This window comes from Oncorhynchus nerka, linkage group LG9a (assembly GCF_034236695.1).
Source record: "Oncorhynchus nerka isolate Pitt River linkage group LG9a, Oner_Uvic_2.0, whole genome shotgun sequence".
Lineage (NCBI taxonomy): Eukaryota > Metazoa > Chordata > Actinopteri > Salmoniformes > Salmonidae > Oncorhynchus > Oncorhynchus nerka.
This window is the reverse complement of record NC_088404.1, coordinates 17,776,369-17,798,529: the sequence shown is the minus strand read 5'-3', so window position 1 is coordinate 17,798,529 and position 22,161 is coordinate 17,776,369. Positions and strand designations below refer to the sequence as shown.

The 22,161-nt window shown below is 43.9% G+C and overlaps 1 pseudogene; it reads right to left on the bottom strand.

Annotated features, from left to right (window-relative positions):
- Positions 1 to 2,438: 2,438 nt before the first annotated feature.
- Positions 2,439 to 20,251, bottom strand: LOC115134839 (nuclear pore complex protein Nup160-like; annotated as a pseudogene).
- Positions 20,252 to 22,161: the final 1,910 nt, after the last annotated feature.

Sequence of the window (22,161 nt, the reverse complement as noted above, 5' to 3'; positions counted from 1 at the left end):
GTACAGGTGCATCAAAGCTGGGACCGAGAGACTGAAAAACAGCTTCTATCTCAAGGCCATCAGACTGTTAAACAGCCACCACTAACATTGAGTGGCTGTTGCCAACACACTGTCATTGACACTGACCCAACTCCAGCCACTTTAATAATGGGAATTGATGGGAAATGATGTAAATACATCACTAGCCACTTTAAACAATGCTACCTTATATAATGTTACTTACCCTACTGGATAAGAGCGTCTGCTAAATGACTTAAATGTAAATGTAATTATTCATCTCATATGCATACGTATATCCTGTACTCTACATCATCGACTGCATCCTTATGTAATACATGTATCACTAGCCACTTTAACTATGCCACTTTGTTTACTTTGTCTACATACTCATCTCATATGTATATACTGTACTCGATACCATCTACTGTATGCTGCTCTGTACCATCACTCATTCATATATCCTTATGTACATATTCTTTATCCCCTTACACTGTGTATAAGACAGTAGTTTTGGAATTGTTAGTTAGATTACTTGTTGGTTATCACTGCATTGTCGGAACTAGAAGCACAAGCATTTCGCTACACTCGCATTAACATCTGCTAACCATGTGTATGTGACAAATAAAATTTGATTTGATTTTAGCTATCCAACCTGCCATTGGTAATAGAATAGTGACTGTGTATGTGTGGCACCAGTACATGGACACTTGCAAGATGAAGTCCAGTCTGGATACTGACCTGGCATTCTGCATGAACATTTTACTAGACAAAAAAATATTGAATTGAATGGTATCAGTCAATATGGGGAGGAAGAAACCCTGTGTATTCTGCAACCAGGATCAGGAAACTCGTTGTTTACAGGACACCACACAATGTTTGCCAAGGTAGCCTATTACCACCAGACAAAATGCCGATAGTCACAGTATCGGCTGGGAATGACGATGAAAGATGCACATTGGTATATTAGAACACTGCTTCTATGGTAATATGTAAAGGGTTTATTCTACATTTGAAAGTTATCAAAACGCTTAGTATAGATTATCTTCATAAATTGCGTTCTGATATTACTCTGTAGGCTACAGACCTATTCAAAGCTTCCTCCGGCATCTCACCATACATCTGCCTGTAGTTATTGAACTGAACCTGCAAGAGGTTGATATGTTGTGATTGAGAGGGGGGAAACCACTTTGGGAAAGGTTCTGACAGACGGGTGTGTCTTGGTGGTGGCAAAGACACACCCCCAAGCCAACTCATGTTTGGCTTCTATCTTGGCGCTGGAATGTATTGTCCTGTGTGGCTCAGAATGGTGCTTGCAACATCAGAGTTGTGGGTTTGATCCCCACAGGGGACTAGTATGAGAAAGTAGTCACTCACTACTGTAAATCGTTCTGCTAAATGACTCAAATCTTTAGCGGGCGTTTTACGGGCTCCTGACCAATTCTGCTATTTTGTCAACATATTGTTTCTGCCATCGTTTCCTATGACCAAAAAGACAACTTAATACTAAGAAACTTGACTTGCATTGTAAAAGTTCAGGCAGTAAAGTACAAAACATATCACAATGTACCGCCATAAAAAAATAAATAAAAACATTAAAATTGTGGAACTCAATCTACACTCAACGGCCAGTTTATTAGGTACACCACCCGTTCACAAAAATGGATGGCTCCTAAAGCCACATTAAGCAGGCACAGAGGCATCAACGCATTCAGTTACTGTTTGATTTAACTAAGTGACTGAGCATAGTATGACCATTGGTGCCAGGCAAGCTGGATCCAGTATCTGCCAACCTCCTGGGCTTTTCACGCACGACAGGGTCTAGGATTTACCGAGAATGGTGCAACAAACAAAAAAGCATCCAGTCAGCAGCAGTCCTGCCTGTGGGTGAAAAACAGGTTGTTGATGAGATGTCGATGGAGAATGGCAAGACCGGAGGGCCACAGACATAACGTCGTATCTCGGAACGCACAACTCATCGATCCTAGTCACGGATGGGCTATTGCAGCAGACACCCACTCCTATCAACTGGGCACAAAAATTTTTTTTGCACCATACTGACGGCAGTCAAGATTTGGAGTAAACAGTATTAATCCATGGACCCATCCTGCTGGCAGTGGTGTACGAGTATGGGGACTTTTCCTGGCACACGTTAGGTCCCTTGATACCAACTGAGCAACAAACATTTGAAACCTTGTAGAACCCATGCCCAAAGAATTCAGGCTGTTCTGGAGGCAAAGAGTGGTCTGACCCAGTACTAGATGGGTGTACCTAGTTAACTGGCAAGTTAGTGTATACAGTAGATGTAAATGCAGCAAGCAGGTAAGACTCGTCACTTTTTCCACATTCCTCTTTTCCATATTCTTGAGCCCTCATTCTCAATGTTAGCCAGAAATTAGACAACACAAAATGTCTACCACAAAACAATCTGGCAAAGTGCATACGAATAAGTCAGTTTAATTGACCCTTAATACATGTATTTCCCTTCCATTGAGTCTGTTTTGTGTTCCACAGAGTCATGGCCATAGTGACAGCACCTGGAGGGGCAGTGGGGCCAGGCTGTACCCGATTCTCCACCCACCTCCTAAAGTGTGCACCTCCATCTTCCCTGTCATGGAATTAGCAATGGTGGAAACATCCCCCAGCCAATTCTTACACCAATCCAATGCTTTGAAATCGATGACTGAGTGTGCAAGTGCACACTTTGGTAGCAGAGTAGAATCTAGATGCAAGCAGTACTGTGTTATGACTGACAGACGGTGCTTCTACTGGGCCTGGAGCCGTCCTCTGGTCCACCTGTTTGTGGTAGTCATTCAGCTTGTCCTGCAGTTTCTTGTACATCTGAGATGGAGAGGACAAGTAATGAGGAGTGTGGTGGTGCATGTTAACTTTTAAACTGAGGACAGTCATGTCAGGTTTGATGTCAGTCAGCACAGGTTGTCAAACAGATTTCAAAAACAGTATTTCGAATCAACTTACTCTGGCGTTGGTCTGGGTCTCGTTGAGCGACTGGAGGAGCTGGTCGATGGATGTGTATGGGAGCCACACCAACGGCGCTGTGGCTGAGAGGGGCCTCTACAACACACCATTACCAGAGAGAAACAATTAAAGGACAAACATTTGACTTTTCAATCCATTATATTGACATTTTAGACCCTTCTCTAGAGATAAGAATCAAGTGTGTTCAACTAAGATGGGTAAAACAACCATGCATCATAAACATGGGAAGTGATGTACACCGAGTGTACAAAACATTAGGAACACCTTCCTAATTATTGAGTCGCATCCCCTTTTGTCCTCAACAGCCTCAATTCATTGGGGCATGGACTCTAAGGTGTCGAAAGCGTTCCACAGGGATGCTGGTCCATATTGACTCCAATGCTTCCCACAGTTGTGTAGATGTCATTTGGATGGTGGACCATTCTTGATACACAGGAAACTGGAGTGTTAAAAACCCAGCAGCGTTTTAGTTATTGACACAAACAGGTGCACCCGACACCTACCATACCGTTCTTTGTCCTGCCCAGTCACCCGCTGAATGGGACACAAATATTCCATGACTCAAGGCTTAACAATCCTTCTTTAACCTTTCTCCTCTCCTTCATCTATACTGATTGAAGTGGATTTAACAAGTGACATCATAGCTTTCACCTGGTCAGTCATGTAAAGAGCAGCTGTTCCTAATATTTTGTACACTCAGTGTATAGTGTACCTCGATGCCAAAGTACTGGTGTCCCTTCCCCAGGAGGGCATCTACATACTCCAACACCAGCTCAGCTGCTGCTTTCAGCAGGTCGTAGTTCAGGTAGAGCTGTAACAACGCTGCAGCATCCACCCCCTAAACAAAGCTTGTTTTATCATACATGGGGAGCAAATACAACTACAAAAAAGGTACATTTACGGACTCTTCCATTTAATTCATATCTAGGGGTCCTTCTCAGAAAATATGTCTTGCATTTAGGGCAATATAAATACATGCACAAATACTGCGCTCTCTCACCTTGTAGGCGTTGATCGACCAGTCAGGCAGCGGTACACCGTGTGACAGCAGCTTGTTGATGACACAGCGATGGTGCTGAGCATTCTGAGTAGGATGCTTCTCCAGGTAAGCGGCCAGAGGTCGCCACGCCTCATCTGTCGCACTGGCGGAAAGTCACATTTGAAATGTTTTACATGATTTCACCTCTATTTTTATTGTTCAAGTTGACATTTTTAATATTCCCAACTGCTCCACAAGGTGGACAATGTGGTATTTCCTAGCCAATTTGTACCATGAAGAGTTCATACATTTAACCAACCTTGACTCTTTGGTTGTGACGGTACACAGCTGATTGGCAGCCAGCCAGTTGCAGGCTTCATTCTGATTCTCCTCTCCACCGTACTGTAACTTTATACACCTGAAAATACAAACTGCAAGCATCACCACACCACTATCAAGCCACAGGAAGGAAACCCCTGTATCTACATGTTAGTTCAGATAAGGCAAGATTGATTATTTTGGTGTGATCACTACGGGTTGAATACTAACTTCAAGCATCGTCAACGAGAGATATGCATATAAATTCAGGTCACTCCATGCAGTTGACTCTGCCCTAACTGAGCCTGTTCCTTACTTGAAGGCAAGTCCCTCGAAGACTGAAGTGAGGGAGAGTTTGAAGGTCTGGCAGAGAGAGGGCACAGTCGAACAGTCCTGATTGGACCAGTAGGGACACCATCTCCACTGCAGAGGCGCTGCCTGCAACACTACACACAGAACTGTGTTACATTTCTGGTGTTCGATTAGGGGTTTAGTTTCCTTACAGGAATAATGTTCCCCCCTCTAAATGATCACATTAAGAGGTATCAAGGCAAAACATCATTGGCGATGGCTTACTGACAAGTCATTTTCCATTCACTTTTGGGAATATGTTATCAGTGTTGTTTGTACCTGCAATGGCAGTGGAGGGTGGGTGATGCTGAGCCAGGGTGAGGCGGCTACGGGCAAGGGCGTACTCCTTCTGAAGGTCCTTTAGCTCCAGGATGTCTTATCTGACCACTCACTGCAGGGACACGGATGTTAACTCAAAATGACACAACGACAAGGTTCCAGTTTAACAAGGTTTACGCAACCGTATTAGCACAATACACGGTTGCCATTGCACTCAGGCCAGGATCATCAACTACGAGACACGGGCACACTAATAACAGTGATAGCCCCGTAATAACAGAAATATAGAGATACTTAAAACATTAACTTAACGGACAAACAATTACAATACTGTAGAATTTAAAGAGCATGTTATCATACACACTTCCCACCATGTCCCAAACATAGTGGTGTAAAGATGGTAATGACCAAAAAGGAACATTTATAGCAGTAAATTATAATCACCACAAATAGTTATCTATGCCTATCGTATCTCACCTGGACCAGTAGTAAACTCTCCATCGTAGTTCCTCTTTGGTGATGCAGCGGGCCTCTCATACACCGCTCCAGAGGTGGGTTGGACAATCCAGGCGTAGACAGTTGAGGCAGGCCAGGCAACAGTTGACCTGTTTCTGTAGACCCAGTTGAGTCCTCACCTCCCGGCCCAGACGCATGCCGTACTCGAACATCACCCTACCCGCTGGAGGAGACAGATCGGGCCAAACACATCAAAAAGAAATACCGCCAGCCTCATTTCTAAACTAAGTGCTAATATCTGACAGAGTCCCAGGCTCCTTTCACCTTCCCTGTAGTTGTGTCTGTTGATGTGGAAGGCGTAGAGCAGCTCGTAGTAGTTGTGGGACATCAGGTCCACTGCTCTGGCCTCTATGATGCTGACCACCTGCAGCCAGAAAAGAAACTTGATCTGATTAATGTAATACATTTATATAGTCCATAATGCGCTCTAACCAAATGTAAAGAGAATGTACAATCGTGGCCAAAAGTTTTAAGAATGACATATTAATTTCCAAAGTTTGCTGCTTCAGTGTCTTTAGATATTTTTGTCAGAATTTACTATGGAAAACTGAAGTATAATTACAAGCATTTCATAAGTGTCAAAGGCTTTTATTGACAATTACATGAAGTTGATGCAGAGTCAATATTTGCAGTGTTGACCCTTCTTTTTCAAGACCTCTGCAATCCGCCCTGGCATGCTGTCAATTATCCTGACTGATGGCAGCCCATTCGTGCATAATCAATGCTTGTAGCTTGTCAGAATTTGTGGGGTTTTGTTTGTCCACCCGCCTCTTGAGGATTGACCACAAGTTCTCAATGGGATTAAGGTCTGGGGAGTTTCCTGGCCATGGACCCAAAATATTGATGTTTTGTTCCCCGAGCCACTTAGTTATCACTTTTGCCTTATGGCAAGGTGCTCCATCATGCTGGAAAAGGCATTGTTCGTCAGCAAACTGTTCCTGGATGGTAGGGAGGAGTTGCTCTCGGAGAATGTGTTGATACCATTCTTTATTCATGGCTGTGTTCTTAGGCAAAATTGTGTGTGAGCCCACTCCCTTGGCTGAGAAACAACCCCACACATGAACGGTCTCAGGATGCTTTACTGTTGGCATGACACAGGACTGATGGTAGCACTCACCTTGTCTTCTCCGGACAAGCTTTTTTCCAGATGCCTCAAACAATCGGAAAGGGGATTCAGAGAAAATTACTTTACCCCAGTCCTCAGCAGTCCAATCCCTGTACCTGTTGCAGAGTATCAGTCTGTCCCTGTTGTTTTTCCTGGAGAGAAGTGGTTCTTTGCTGCCCTTCTTGACACCAGGCCATCCTCCAAAAGTCTTCGCCTCACACCTGCCTGCTGCGATTCCTGTGCAAGCTCTGTACTGGTGGTACCCTGATCCCGCAGCTGAATCAACTTTAGGAGATGGTCCTGGAGCTTGCTGGACTTTCTTGGGCGCCCTGATGCCTTCACAACAATTGAACCGCTCTCCTTGAAGTTCTTGATGATCCGATAAATGGTTGATTTAGGTGCAATCTTACTGGCAGCAATATCCTTGCCTGTGAAGCCCTTTGTGCAAAGCAATGATGACAGCACGTGTTTCCGTGCAGGTAACCAGGGTTGACAGAGGAAGAACAATGATTCCAAGCACCACCCTCCTTTTGAAGCTTCCAGTCTGTTATTCGAACTCAATCTGCAGGACAGAGTCATCTCCAGCCTCACCTGTGTTTACGAGAGAATCACTGACATGATGTCAGCTGGTCCTTTTGTGGCAGGGCTGAAATGCAGTGAAAATGTTTTGGGGATTCAGTTCATTTGCATGGCAAAGAGGGACTTTGTAATTAATTGCAATTCATCTGATCACTCATAACATTCTGGAGTATATGCAAATTACCATCATACAAACTGAGGCAGCAGACTTTGTGAAAATGAATGTGCCATTCTCAAAACTTTTGGCCACTACTGTATGTGTGTCTACCTCATCGTGCAGGTTGACGTAGGAGAACTGGACCAGGTCCTGAAGTTGGGAACGCTCACACACAACCACAACAAGCCGACGCAAACAGTCTAACTGGCTGCTGGAGTCAGTTCTGTGTGAGGGCTTCGTAGGCTTGGCTGTTGTGTCCTAGGTCCAGGTGATGCGGGTCCACAGGGCAGCCTGACTCCTGGGGTCATTGACGGCCTCCGTGATGGCCAGAGTGGCTAGATGGATGACCAGCTCTGGCAGACCAACGTCCTCCAGCAACCGCAGCACCTAACACACACTTGAGAATAAGTAAAAACACAAAAAAATAAAAATAAAAAACTCATTCCACACACACATCCAGATTGAAAGGGTTCGTAGGGCACGAGCACCCAACTACATTTAATAAATATTCCAATAATATATTATTTAAAGAACGGGTTCCCATAGTAACCTTGTTGTAGTACTGTAGTCCCGGTGCAGCCACAGCTTCCTCCTCGGCTCCTGTCAATCTCAGAAGAAACTCCTCCCTCTCCACCTCCGCCTGGAAACACTGCAGTGCCTGGACACATGCCACAAATGGGGGTCAGAAAACAGCTACTGGTGCTGCTCTGTCACACCTGTGAAGCAACAACTTTCAGCCACTACACCTTCTGTACTATCGCAACAACTCTTCCCATGGTCATAATGACACGTTGAAATGCAACCGCAACCCTTAAAGTGGAACTGACTGCATTTGAGCAACATGATATCTGATTAACATATGTTAATGTGAACCCCCAGGAAGCATGACACTTTTTAAAACATTTTCTGACAAGTGAGCACTTAGTATACGTAAACTTGAAAATGACCAGATAAGGCATTTGTGAAAGTTCTATAGCAATATAGAGTGGGAAAGCAGCCATGCGTTTGGACAATTAACTGCAGTAAATATAACATCCTTCATCCAGGACCAGCGTCTACGCAGACCGGTGCGCCATAGCCAATCGGAGCTACAGTAGGCCTTTATTTGCCACAGGCCTGCCATCATTCACAGTGAACTGGACTGTGTGTTTACAGGCAATTACAACAGTACGACTTTTGATCATTAGAACGCAGTCGCCAAAAGCCTCAAAATACACCTGCATGGATTTCTGCAAATATGTCAATACCACTTGGGGAGTCCTCTTACATTTGGGAACTTTACAGTCCTATTGATCAAACATGAAACGGTAGGCTCTCTCTCCCTCAGTTATGGACATCAACATACAGATCAACAACTAATGCTAGCCAGAGAAAGATGAGCTAACATCTAACGAAGGAACATTTAGATAAACCAAAACTTCAACTAGTTGGCCGTCAAAATTGCACTGATAAATGATAGGGAATTGTAGCCTTTTCGTTCTTCTGCAGCTTACCTGCTAACAACGCATGCTTGTCCCAACCAAGCACCCAAAGCTAACTGATTGTATTGTCATTCCCAGCCTTTGTTACATTCGTCCTTTTTTTAAATCCAAAATATTGAGCCTTTGAAACTGAAACGGTGCATCCCGAATGTAGGCAGCAAACATTGTACCAGGACAGCTGTGATTTACAACCTGATAGCAATAGTTTGATTGCTGACTGGCTAGCTAGCTAGCTAGCTAGCTGGCTGACACCAGCCACATTCAGCAGGTTTTGATGTTCGTAAATTCATCAGTTACTCTGAGCTCTGGCATACTCAGATGAGAGTGCTCTGAAATTGGAGTAGATAGCATATCTCTTGCGTTCGCAAATTCACTCTGGCTAACTGGATAACAGTCGTTCAAATTCTTGCTAGCTAACCAAATGACACCTGCATCTCTAGCTGTGTATAGCCACCGGAAAACGATATGAGGGGGAAAAAGTCATTCCGCCCACTCCTCCAATGACATGACATCTTCCTAGCAGCTAGCTAACATTAGGCTCCGTGTTTTTAGCTTGTTGCCTATTAGCCACATTATGACCGACTTGTGATCATCGCCCTTGTTAGTTTGATTGCATTGTCATTCCCAGCCTTTGTTACATTCATCTGTTTTTGTACAAAATTATGAGACATTGAAACACTGCATCCCTGAATGAAGGCAGCAAACATTGTACCAGGCCAGCAGTGACTTACCTGATAGCAATAATTTTTGACTATCAAGAAATGTACTGGTGAATTATATACACGGAACAAAAATAACACACAACATGTAGTGTTGGTCCCCCATGTTTCATGACCTGAAATAAAAATCTCAGAAATGTTCCATACACACAAAAAAAAACATTTTCAAATTTTGTGCATAAGTGTTTACATCACTGTTAGTGAGAATTTCTCCTTTGCCAAGAAAATCCTTCCACCTGACAGGTGTGGCATATCAAGAAGCTGATTAAACAGAATCTTCATTACACAGGTGCACCTTGTGCTGGGGGCAATAAAAGGCCACTAAAATGTACAGTTGTGTAACAACAATGCCACAGATTTCTCAAGTTCTCCACCAGAAATTTTGCCTGACAATTTCATATTAATTTCTCTACCATAAGCCGCATCCAATGTAGTTTTAGAGAATTTGGCAGTACGTTGAACCGGCCTCACAACTGCAGACCACGTGTAATCAAGCCAGCCCAGAACCTCCACATCTGGATTCTTTACCTGCGGGATCGTCTGAGACCAGCCACCCGGACAGCTGATAAAACAGTAGTATTTCTGTCTGTAATAAAGCCCTTTCGTGGGGAAAAACTCCTGATTGGCAGGGCCTGGCTCCCAAGTGGATGGGTCTATGCCCTCCTAGGCCCACCTATGGAATGTTGAGGCAAATAAAAAAGGTTCTATCTTTAAAGTTTTTGACTGATATGATTGTCTGTTTGTTCCATATCTGAAAAGAAGTTAACGCTGTTAGTTCCACTTTAAAACACACACCTTCTGTCCCTCTCCGTTGGCCAGGTAACATTGGCCCAGCATGAAGCGGCAGGAGCCCACGTTAACCTGACACCACGGCCCAATGAGACGCACATACTCCTGAAGGGAGAGAAAAGGAGAGCTTAAGAAAATATTATATTTAAAAATGCATCAGTTGGCTTCTTAATTAAATCTGCTTCAATCAATAAATACATATGTATTGTCCCAATTAGGACATTGGTTATGCAGTCAAGGTAAAAAAAACATGATGCAACACAAATAGTATGTGAGAGAGTTGAGTCCGTGGGAAGAGTCTCACCTGTAGTTGTGCGTACTGGCAGTTGTCCATCAGACACTCAGGGAACTGGAAGCTAAGGTTGTTGGGCCAGCTATAAAGATAGTGTTAAGGGCCAACCTTGACATTATTTACAGTGCACCTCATTGCAACCCTCTAAGGCTAAAGTCAAATCTTTGCCTAAAGCACATCAAATGTAGCTTCGCCTCACTTTAATAGCATAGCATGTGCTGGCCATGTGGTGTGTAATAACCTTGCGTAAAGCATATTAACTCTAGCCTCGACTAGCCTAGCAGTGTATGAGGACAGAAATAACATTGCCTAAATATCCATTTTGGGGCTCGCCCAGGTTAAAAATATGCCAGCTGTGTAGATAACCTTTCCTAGGGAAACATCAACTTTTGCTTAGCTAAGCACAGTCCTGTGTGTGTGGTAGGATACAGTTGCCGAACCAGCAGGGTGACCATGCTGGAGACCATGTGGGGCCAGTGGAGCAGGGCTGTGCCCGGGGAGTAGATTTGGGTAATGATGGCCTTCCGCGCTACGCTCTGGTAGAACAGCTACACCACCGTCTGGGGGCTCCAGACTAAGGGGAAAAGAAAACGAAGTTGGATACAGGGATGTGATCAGGAAAATTCAGACAAAAGTATGATATTGGTTTGGGTTATCTAGGCATATTGCAATGATGTATGAATAGAGGGCAATGTCAGAAAAGCAGGAATTCCTGATTAAAACAGGAAAAAAAGTAATCTCTTAGAGAGACGGAGGCTACACATAGGACCTGACCTGATCTGTTGCTAGCCATAGCTGGAGAATCAGACAGCTCCAGGACTGACAGGTGCTGTAGGTTGGCATCTCTGGAGGGAGAACACAATGTCAACCAGGCAGAATTCACTGAATTCAATACTGTGTGTTGCGATGGAATGTGTGTTTGTGTGCGTGCGTACATGATGTCAAGAGGCACGGTGGTGGTCAGGCTCTGGGTGATGTGTTTGAGGAGATAGGAGGAGAGGGAGCGGGGGATCAGGTCCTGTTGTAGCTGGAGCAGCGGAGGCCCTCCACCCGGGAACACACACACAGTTAAGTCAAACGAGCAGACTGACGGGCCATATTTAGTCGACTGGTTAATTGTTTGTTGGTCGACCAAGATTCCTTCAGTCGAGCAGTAACAAAAAAAAATATTTCACGGTGTACAAGACACCCGTCTGATAGTGCGCCTGTCTATGTGGACTAATCCATTGTGGAGGCCGTGAGGATGGCAGTCATTCACTAAGACATGCGCTATTGAAATTGTATATGGTTATATTACCTAAGAACAATGGTGCAACACTAATACAAATATTTTATAACAAATGCACTTTCTCCCGCGTTGGATAGTGGTCGCTCTCCACGGTTCTGAAACATCAATGCGCTGTTGAATTGGCGCCTTTTCCTAGACCATGTTGCTGTGTGCATAATATCAAAGTTAACCAGCATATTGGTGTTGAGAACAATGCGGCGGAGGCTGCAGTTGGAGTTAGCAGAAGAGAAAAAGCCAACTTAATTAGGTCTATAATGAATAGCTTAACTTAAACACACCTGTATTTATAAATCATACATAAACAGAAATAAGACAGATCCTGCTTCTGTTTTGTGTTTGTTTAATAGCCTACTGATTCCGTGAGCACCTTTTTTCCCCATTAGAACAGCCTCTGGTATTACTTACAATTTATTTAGTGTTGTTTACACTTCCAAATATTTATACTAACCCTCCTTTTTCTTGATATTATTGTCATGGTCATCATTATAATAAGTAATGTCATCAATAGGCTTAGTATAGCAGCCTTGTATGACAACCATCGAGCTGTAGGCCAAAGAGCGCATCCTGTTTATTCTTAATACTGTAACTTAGGCATGCATTTCAATTAGTGATGCACCGATATGACATTTTCGGCCAATACCGATGTCCAATATTTTCCTTGCCCAAAAAAAAACGATACCAATACTTAATATTTTAGCGGCCTTAAGTATTCTAGTACAGTTAAATAGTTAACACGGACGCAGCAGTCTAAGGCACTGCATCTCAGTGCAAAAGGCGTCACTACAGTCCCTGGTTCAAATCCAGTCTATCACATCCGGCCGTGATTGGGAGTCCCATAGGGCAGCGTACAATTGGCCCAGCGTCGTCCGGGTTTGGCAGTCATTGTAAATAAGAATTTGTTCTTAACCGACTTGCCTAGTTAAATAAAGGTTTATATTGTAAAAATTATATTGTAATCCAACAGCACCTGTTTGGCACACATCATATGCATGCAGTGCTTGCTCCTTAACCAGTATTTTCCATAACTAGTCATTTAATCCACGCATCAGAATTTCCCTTTACCCCCTGAACAACCAGTAAAGATTCCCGTTTCGAGTTGGTTCGTCACGTCCTTTGTATTCATTTTGCTGTCACATGTGTTCCGAGTTTGTTATAACCAATTTATTAATGGGATTATGATATGCTATAGGTCAGGCCCCATTGGTCCCGTGCATGCAATGCATACGTGTGTCAAGTAAAGAAAGCAAAGGTTGAGGGAATAGGGAATGCTTTTCCTAAACAAATGAGGGATTTTGGTAACAAAAATTCAGTCAGAAATGGCTGTAATTATGTTGCAGCTTCAGCAACATGGACAGCGTGATAAACACTTGAAGTTTTGTAGTGTTAGCTGCAGCATGGAGGAGAGAAACAATGGGTGCTAGTCACACGGTCACTCACTAATTCTTAACACAGCATAGCAAGTCTTAATGTGTCTTAATGATTTCAAACAGTGCGCTTAGAATTAGACAAGCTCAGTGCATATAGTTGGTTTGATTAAAACACAGGCTGTGTCTACAAAAATAAGTTGTACAATTCCGATTGGTCGAAAGAACAGTCTTCTCTCAGTCAACCAAGATTTGTTTTTGTTGGGGGTCAGCCCTAGTGTGATGCATTTGTATTTCTGTCTCAGTGTGTGTGTACTACTACTACTTACATTGTCTCCTAGACGTAAGTAGAGCTGCTGCAGTATGAGCAGGTCCCTACAGAACAGGGCTCTGGTCATGGCCATCTGACAGACAGCCTGACACACCACAGCTACGGCCACACTGCTACCATACAGCTGGGACAGACTGCTCCGCCACGACAGGGACTGGCCTGCTGGGGGGCACACATCAGTTTAAACCGGTCCATTTTCACACAGACTGAGCTCAAACATTCAGTTTAACTTCCTACTCAAATAATAATAAAAACTAAACTTACCGGTCAATAAATGACACCACATAGAATTATCTAGGGCAAATCTGTGTTGATATACAGTACCAGTCATAAGTTTGGACACCTACTCATTCAAGGATTTTTATTTATTTTTGAACAGAGAGCAGCAGTAGCGTAAAGAGAGTTGGCAGGTGGTGGATGGCAGGACACAATGCAGATAAGCCGGTTAGCCAATGTGCAGGAGCACTAGTTGGTCTGCCCAATTGAGGTAGTATGTACATGAATGGGTTGAGGCTGGGGGATTGTGGAGGTCAGGTCATCTGATGCAGCACTCCATCTTGGTCAAATAGCCCTTATCCAGACTGTGTGTGTGTTTTGGCTCATTGTCCTGTTGAAAAACAAATGATAGTCCCACTAAGTGAAAACTAGATGGGATGGCGTATCGCTGCAGAATGCTGTGGTAGCCATGCTGGTTAAGTGTGCCTTGAATTCTAAATAAAATCACTGACAGTGTCACCAGCAAAGCACCCCCACACCTTAACACCTCCTCCATGCTTTACGGTGGGAAATACACATGCAGAGATCCATTCACCCACACTGCGTCTCACAAAGACACAGCGGTTGGAACCAAAAATGTCACATTTGGACATTCCAGGCCAAAGGACAGATTTCCACCGGTCTAATATCCATTGCTTGTGTTTCTTGGCCCAAGCAAGTCTCTTCTTATTGGTGTCCTTTAGTAGTGGTTTCTTTGCAGAAATTCAACCATGCCTCTGAGCTGTGTCTGTTACTTGAACTCTGAAGCATTTATTTGGGCTGCAATTTCTGAAGCTTGTAACGCCAGTGAACTAATCCTCTGCAGCAGAGGTAACTCTGGGTCTTTCTTTCCTGTGGCGGACCTCATGAAAGCCAGCTTCATCATAGCCCTTGATGTTTAAAAAAAAATGTACTTAAAGAAACTTTCTTGAAATGTTCCGGATTGACTGACCTTCATGTCTTAAAGTAATGATTGACTGTCATTTCTATTTGCTTATTTGAGCTGTTCTTGCCATAATTTGGACTTGGTCTTTTACCAAATAGGGCCAACTTCAAAACTGATTGGCCCAAATGCATTAAGGAAAGAATTTCCACAAATTAACAAGGCACACCTGTTAATTGAAATGCATTCCAGGGGCTTATTTCATGAAGCTGGTTGAGAGAATGCCAAGACTGTGCAAAGCTGTCAAAGGGTGGATAATTTGAAAAATCTCAAATATAAAATATATTTAGATTTGTTTAAGACTTTTTTTGCTTAATACATGAAATAACACATGGAATCATGTATTATGTTTTCACTATTATTCTACAATGTAGAACATTTTACAAAATAAAAACCATGGAATGAGTAGGTGTGTTAACTTTTGACTGGTACTGTATATTAGCCATGGTATAGTGTGGTAGGTATAGCATGGTATAATATAGGTCTTACCTATGGTGAGAGACCCTTCTCCTCCTGGCTCCGAGTCAGTCTCCAGGTCCATCTCTCTGATCAGCATGGCCATGGCTGCCAAAGGGTTACGGACGTCCTGTAGTTTGTCATGGATGTCCTCGATCACATTCTCACTACGATGGGAATGAAAGATGCATAACAGTCAGTCACGAAACTCCACATAGCACGGCAATGCCTGCATGTGAATGACCCATAGGAGGTCAAGAATATTTGTTGGTTGAAATTATTTTTCCTATGACAATTTTTCCCCAAATCATTAATTGACTTTCAACTGGCCTCCATAGACAGTACATAGTAATTTTCAAAAACTGTTGAGGTGTGCGCGTACTGACTTGCTGTTGGCCAGTAAGTTCTCCAGCAGCATCTCCGCACGGGCCCTCTCAGGTGACTGGAGATGTTCCAGGGCTTTCTCAATCTTGTAGGCCATGTCCCCCGGCACCGCGTCACTCACCAGCCTCAGACACTGCACCAGCTGCAGCACGTCACGACCAACCTCCGGGTCTGGACATAGGGAAACATGGTACGAGGAGAAACTGGGATGAGTTAGGGAGTCCTGCAGAGCCAAAATGGCAAACCATGTCTACCTTTTCAACAAGGAGAAACAAATTCACGTTGAACCACTTAAAGTGTGAATGGCTACACTTGACAACAACCCAGTAGGTAAAGAGCTCTCTGGATCTAAAATGGCTACTATACATTCTCAGACACAGATGAATGAGAGAGGTCTTTACCCTCAGCCACAGGTGTCTCTTCCTCTGAGAACAGGTACAGGTGCTCCACAGCAAAGCATGGCACCAGGAATGACACAAAGCCCTGGATCAAACAGTCACATATTCACTGCAATCCAGCAAAATTATTTTAATATGAAACATGAAAAAAATATGTTTTAAATGACCAGGTTTCCTTTGTCCCCTTTTGGGTCACATGGTCCCAAATCAACTAAACATATGCAAGAATGTAGTGTAATGTAGTCTCTCTTCCAATCTGTACCTTCTTCAGCACACAAAACATGTGTGTATGTGGGTTGAGCAGCAGGCCCAGTGGTGTGGCCAGACCCTCCTGGTACTGTAGACAGCAGGCATAGAACTTGGACCAGAACTCCACCTGTAGCTGCCTGTACTCCTCCTGGCTGAACTCAAACTCTGTCACACTGCTTTGCAGCTAGAGGGGGAAAGAGCCATACATGTAGGAAACGCAGCAGAAACAAGCTGAGAAAAAAGTCAGAAGGAGACGCTGTGTGAGTAAGCTGGAGAGAGAATACGCAGAAAGCAGGGAGCCTTGTCTAGCTTACCTCCTTTTCCACAGCGACAGTCACCTATTTCTTGAGGGTCTCCCATGGGAGATCAGTGAGTCGCTCTGTGCCTCTCCTGTAAATCTGTAGGGCTTTGACTATAGCAGAGGCAGTGAATCTCAGGGGGGAGAAGAGCATGTCCAGGTAGGTCTCCTGTCATAACACAATAGATAGGACAAATTATATTTTTTTCTGATGTGGGTAGGCACAATAGTGACAATATGGAATAAGAGGATACTGATAAATTGCAACGATGTTTGGATAGAGGGTGATGTCATCAAATCATGTTATGATTAATCAGTTAATTTAATAAATTAAATTCAGATTCATTAATTCAAATCCCATTTGATATCAGTGATGAATGATGTGGTGTTGTCTTACCCTGGGGTCCTGGTCTGCTCCGATGTGGACCTCTTCCTCAGGGCCAGGCTGCACAAACACCTGGTTCCACTGACCTGCCGTGGAACTGTGACATCACAATGGAGGTAAGCAGAGTAGGAAATGGACAGCACTCCAAATTATATTCATTTCCCCCCAGAAAACTAAATTCACAATGTTACAGAGATCATCTCTTGATATATAGGCATACAAGTCCATTACACTATCCAAAGGATAATCAAAACATATCAACTTTGAACAGTGAGTATGACGTATTTCACCACGGTTTGGTTGGTATCGTCCAGCCACAGGCCCCAGATGTCCGTAGAAGTGAGAGCAAGTCCACCAGTGTCTCCTAATCACACCAGGACACACAGGAGAAGAGTCAGGCTGACAAAACATTATATTACTGATGATACTTTCCACACAATATCAAAATTCCAGACCGACAAACATTCTTCCGCAAAGATAACCCCTACCCACTCTCACACACACCCTCCACACCTCTCCTTCAGTTACCTGTGTGGCGAACAGTGAGGAGATGTGGTCCAGGCTGTAGCAGTTGTCTGTGGCCACCAGCTGCAGCACAGTGAACTGTCCCCTGGAAGGTACGGCCAGGTAGATGGCCAGACACAGCCCCGTGGAGGAGAAGGCTAGCCGCAGCCGATGGCCCTGTCCTGGGGAACGCGTCACCCCCCCGGCACGTATTCCAACATGTCAGCCTCCATCAGACATGCCTGGTCCTGTAGGGTGAGGGAGGGGGGGAAGAAGGGACTTCCCATGTTAGCAAAAAACAGCTTGTTAGATTTTTGTAAAAAAAAAATATTTTGTTGATAACCAGGTTAATATTCCTCATATTTTAATCAATTAGGCCTACTTTTAGATCCAAATGAAAAAGGACATAAAGTTGCAATCCGTTGGGGTGAAACTGCTCTGTCCATTTGCGATATTACAACAGAGACGTCGCTTTAACAAAAAATAACACTTATTCCCTCAGCAATCATTGCACATGGGATAGAACGGCAGAGTATGTATGTACTACCATTTATGGTGGCACTGATTCACAGATCTCAGCTTTAACAGGATGCTTATTTTATTTAACCTTCATTTAACTAGGCAAGTCAATTAAGGCAAATTCTTATTTACAATGACGGCCTACCCCTGTCAAAGCTTAACCCGGACAACCCTATGGGACTCCCTATCACGGCCGGTTGTAATACAGCTTGGAATCGAACCAGGGTCTTTAGTGACGCCTCTAGCACTGAAATGAATTGCCTTAGACCGCTGCGCCACTCAGGACCCCAAAATGTCATGCTTCTGACCACAGAATTCAATAGAACAATCTCTCTATGGGACTGACCCTATAGGACCACATGCGTAGTTTATGGTCCTGACACAGAGCCAAGATGAAGGTGTCGTCCTCCAGTTTCCTTACTGCCAGACTCAGGGCCAGGTCCCCAGGGCCCTGCTCACCTCTGGACAGGACACACATGGAGGGTTACACATACACACGAACAAAAGAACCAGGGTTGGTTTACACAATGGGGCGATTACACGGACCCAGACTCAATCTATTCATGAAGTAAAAAACATGTCTTTAACCTGATGGCAGTTGGCATCCAGCCAGTCAGTCTCTGCATCACAGAGCTTGTCTTCAGCTCCAGAATGGTCAACCTGGCCTGTGTGTCGTGTGGGGGCAGTGTGACGACCAGGATACCCCCTGCAGGTGATGCAAGGGCGTAATGGGCCTCTCCCTGGTGGCTGAGCCAGGCTGAGGCGGTGGGGCCTACTGTCTGGCCCACAGGGCTGGGGATGACTCCGCTGTGGGCCGGGTCCTGCAGACTCATTTTCCCCACGTCTGCAAATATGGACTGCATCTCGAGCTCTGTCACCAGCTCCTGTAGGAGAGAGGTAAGAGAGAGAGAAAATTATATTTGTATACAGCACAGTGTGCTGGGAAAAGGTTGTGTTGCTCTGTCTGTCAGAAAAGTAAGAACATTGATTATGTCAACCAATTAAAAACAGAATGTTTCACACAAATACTTTCTCCCCACTCCACTGCGTCGGACATACGATTCATGCATTTTGGTTTAGAAGCACCCTAAAGAGGGACTTACACTGCGGTACATGCGTGTGGGGTGTGGCAGCACAGTCTGGTTGGTGACGATGAGGATGGTGACATTGTTGAGGGTCTCCTGGATGTGTACGCCTCCGGGCAGCAGAGGGCAGTGTGTGATCTTGAGTTTAACAGCACTGTTCAGTAGGTTGGTGTCCAGAGTCTGCTGCACCAGCTGCACTGTGGACCTGGAGAGAAGACGTAGATGAGACAGCAAGTCAAAGCCAGATGGCTTTGGGATGTGCTGGGTGGATGGGAGGAAGTCACAGGATTACTATAGGGGATACGGGTGTACATCTGTGGATTACGCAAATGAGGGGTTGAGGTCAGGTCAGATCCCCTTAAGGGAGAAATTATGGTGTATTACCCTCTTCCTGTCAAACCATATTTGATGTAAGGATTGGAGAGGAGGAGGGCCTATATTGGAGTATGTACACTTGTGTTGGTGGAAACATGTTTTGTCTAATGCAGCTGTATTGATCCTCTGGGAAGAATAAACTTGGTTAAGCTTTCATAATGTCCGTTGAGTGTTTTACTCAGCATTAGAACCTAACAGTACCTAGTGATGTTACGTTTGATACCTTCGAAATCGCTAAGCAGTTTACTTCCCTCAAGACTAGTCCAGGTGGAGTGGAAACGCACGTGCAAGCAGTTGATCCCGACATCACTTGGGTACACTGCAGCATCCACCGAGAGGCTCTTGCTGCCAAGGGAATGCCTGACAGCTTGAAATATGTTTTAGACACTTTGTGAAAATGGCTAACTTTGTTAAAGCAAGGCCCCTGAACTCTCGAGTGTTTTCTGCACTATGCAAAGATATGGGCAGCGACCATGTAACGCTTTCACAACATACAGAAGTTCGCTGGTTATCAAGGGGCAAAGTATTGACACTTTTTTTTAAATTGAGAGACGAGCTTAAAGTTGACTTTAGACAGACAGAGGTCATGAGCAAATTGTTCAGCATGTTTTCAAAAAAATCTGGAGGAACATAACCAGGACGCTACCCTAAACATAACATTCACTCCAAATTGAAACCTACAACCTGATTTTTGAATGGAATTTACTTGGAATGCTTCCTACACTCAAGGATTATTTTTCCCAAACTAATAATTACGCCAACAGTTGTTGCCTTCTCACCAGGCTGCTTGCCTAGCCTTGTGCAGGTCTACAATTTAACCCTGATGTCCTTACACAGCTCTCTGGTCTTGGCCATTGTGGAGATGTTGTAGTCTGTTTTTTTGAGTGTGTGGACGGGTGTCTTTTATACAGGTAACGAGTTCAAACAGGTGCAGTTAATACAGGTAATGAGTAGGGAACAGGAGCGCTTCTTAAAGACAAACTAACAGGTCTCTGAGAGACGGAATTCTTACTGGTTGGTAGGTGATCAAATACTTATGTCATGCAATAAAATGCAAATTAATTACTTAAAAATGATACAATGTGATTTTCTGGATTTTTGTTTTAGATTCCGTCTCTCACAGTTGAAGTGTACCTATGATAAACATTACAGACCTCTACATGCTTTGTAAGTAGGAAAACCTGCAAAATCGGCAGTGTATCAAATACTTGTTCTCCCCACTGTATGTATGTGTATATATATATATATATATATATATATATATATATATATATATATAAAATAGTCTGATTAATCAGTATTGGCCTTTTTTGGTCCTCCAATAATTGTTATCGGTGTTAAAATCATAATCGGTCGACCTCTAGTCTCCATCATTGTATGATGTATGATTTTTTTGTGTGTAAATTAACTTGAGTTGACAATGTCATATGTGATATAGCGAAGCACCTGAGTGAGTTGGGTGCACAATTACGCAGGTACTTTCCCGAAACAGATGACACAAACAACTGGATTTGTCATCCCTTTCATGCCCTGCCTCCAGTCCACTTACCGATATCTGAACAAGTGAGCCTCATCGAAATTGCAACAAGTGGTTCTGTGAAAATTTAATTGAATCAGAAGCCACTGCCAGATTTCTGGTTTGGGCTATGCTCAGAGTATCCTGCCTTGGCAAATTGCGCTGTTAAGACACTGATGCCCTTGCAACCATGTACCTATGTGAGAGTGGATTCTTGGCCCTCACTAGCATGAAAACTAAATACAGGCACAGACTGTGTGAAAAATGATTTAAGACAGACTCTCTCCAATACAACCCAACATTGCAGAGTTATGTGCATCCTTTCAAGCACACTCTTCTCATTAACCTGTGGTGAGTTATTCACAATTTTCAATTAACAAATAAGATTTTATATGTAAGATGGTTAAATAAAGAGCAAAATGATTGATTATATTATTTGTTCCCTGGTCCTATAGGAGCTCTGTCACTTCCCACAAGCCAGGTTGTGACAAAAACTCACTCATTCTTATGTTTAATAAATGTATCGTATAGTGTGTATGGCAGGCTTACAATGAAGAAAAAAAACTAATTTGAGAGTGCGCTGACCCTGGTGCAAGAGGGGGTACGCAGCTGAAGGTTGATTGTTTGAAGTAGTACGGGACTATAAAACGTTTGGGAACCACTGTACTAGACGATTCTGTGCTTCCAACTTTGTAGCAACAGTTTGGGGAATGCCCTTCCCTGTGCACAAAGTGAGGTCCATACAGAAATGGATTGTCTAGATCGGTGTGGAAGAACTTGCCTGGCCTGCAGAGCCCTGACCTCAACCCCATCGAACACCTTTGGGATGAATTGGTTACACCGACTGCGAGCCAGGCCGAATCGCCCAACATCAGTGCCCGACCTCACTAATCCTCGCGGCTGAATGGAAGCAAGTCCCCACAGCAATGTTCCACTATATGTGGACAGGAGTTTTCCACTTCCCTCATAGTGAAAGCCTCCTGCGCTGTCTGGGTATATCACACTGCCAGGAAGAGCATTCAGACCCGTCGAGAAACCACACATGACAGTCTCAAACTGTTTAGGTCTGACAGGTGGTTGACCACTTGTTAGGTTTGCACCATCACAACGCTCTCTTTGCCTGATAACTAAAAGACAGCTGTCAATAAACGAGGAAAACCAGACTGTGGAAAGCTGCTAACAAACAACTCATGCACCAGGATACCGATACTTGAGAATGATTTCGGCATAAGGTGTAGCTAAAGCGGCG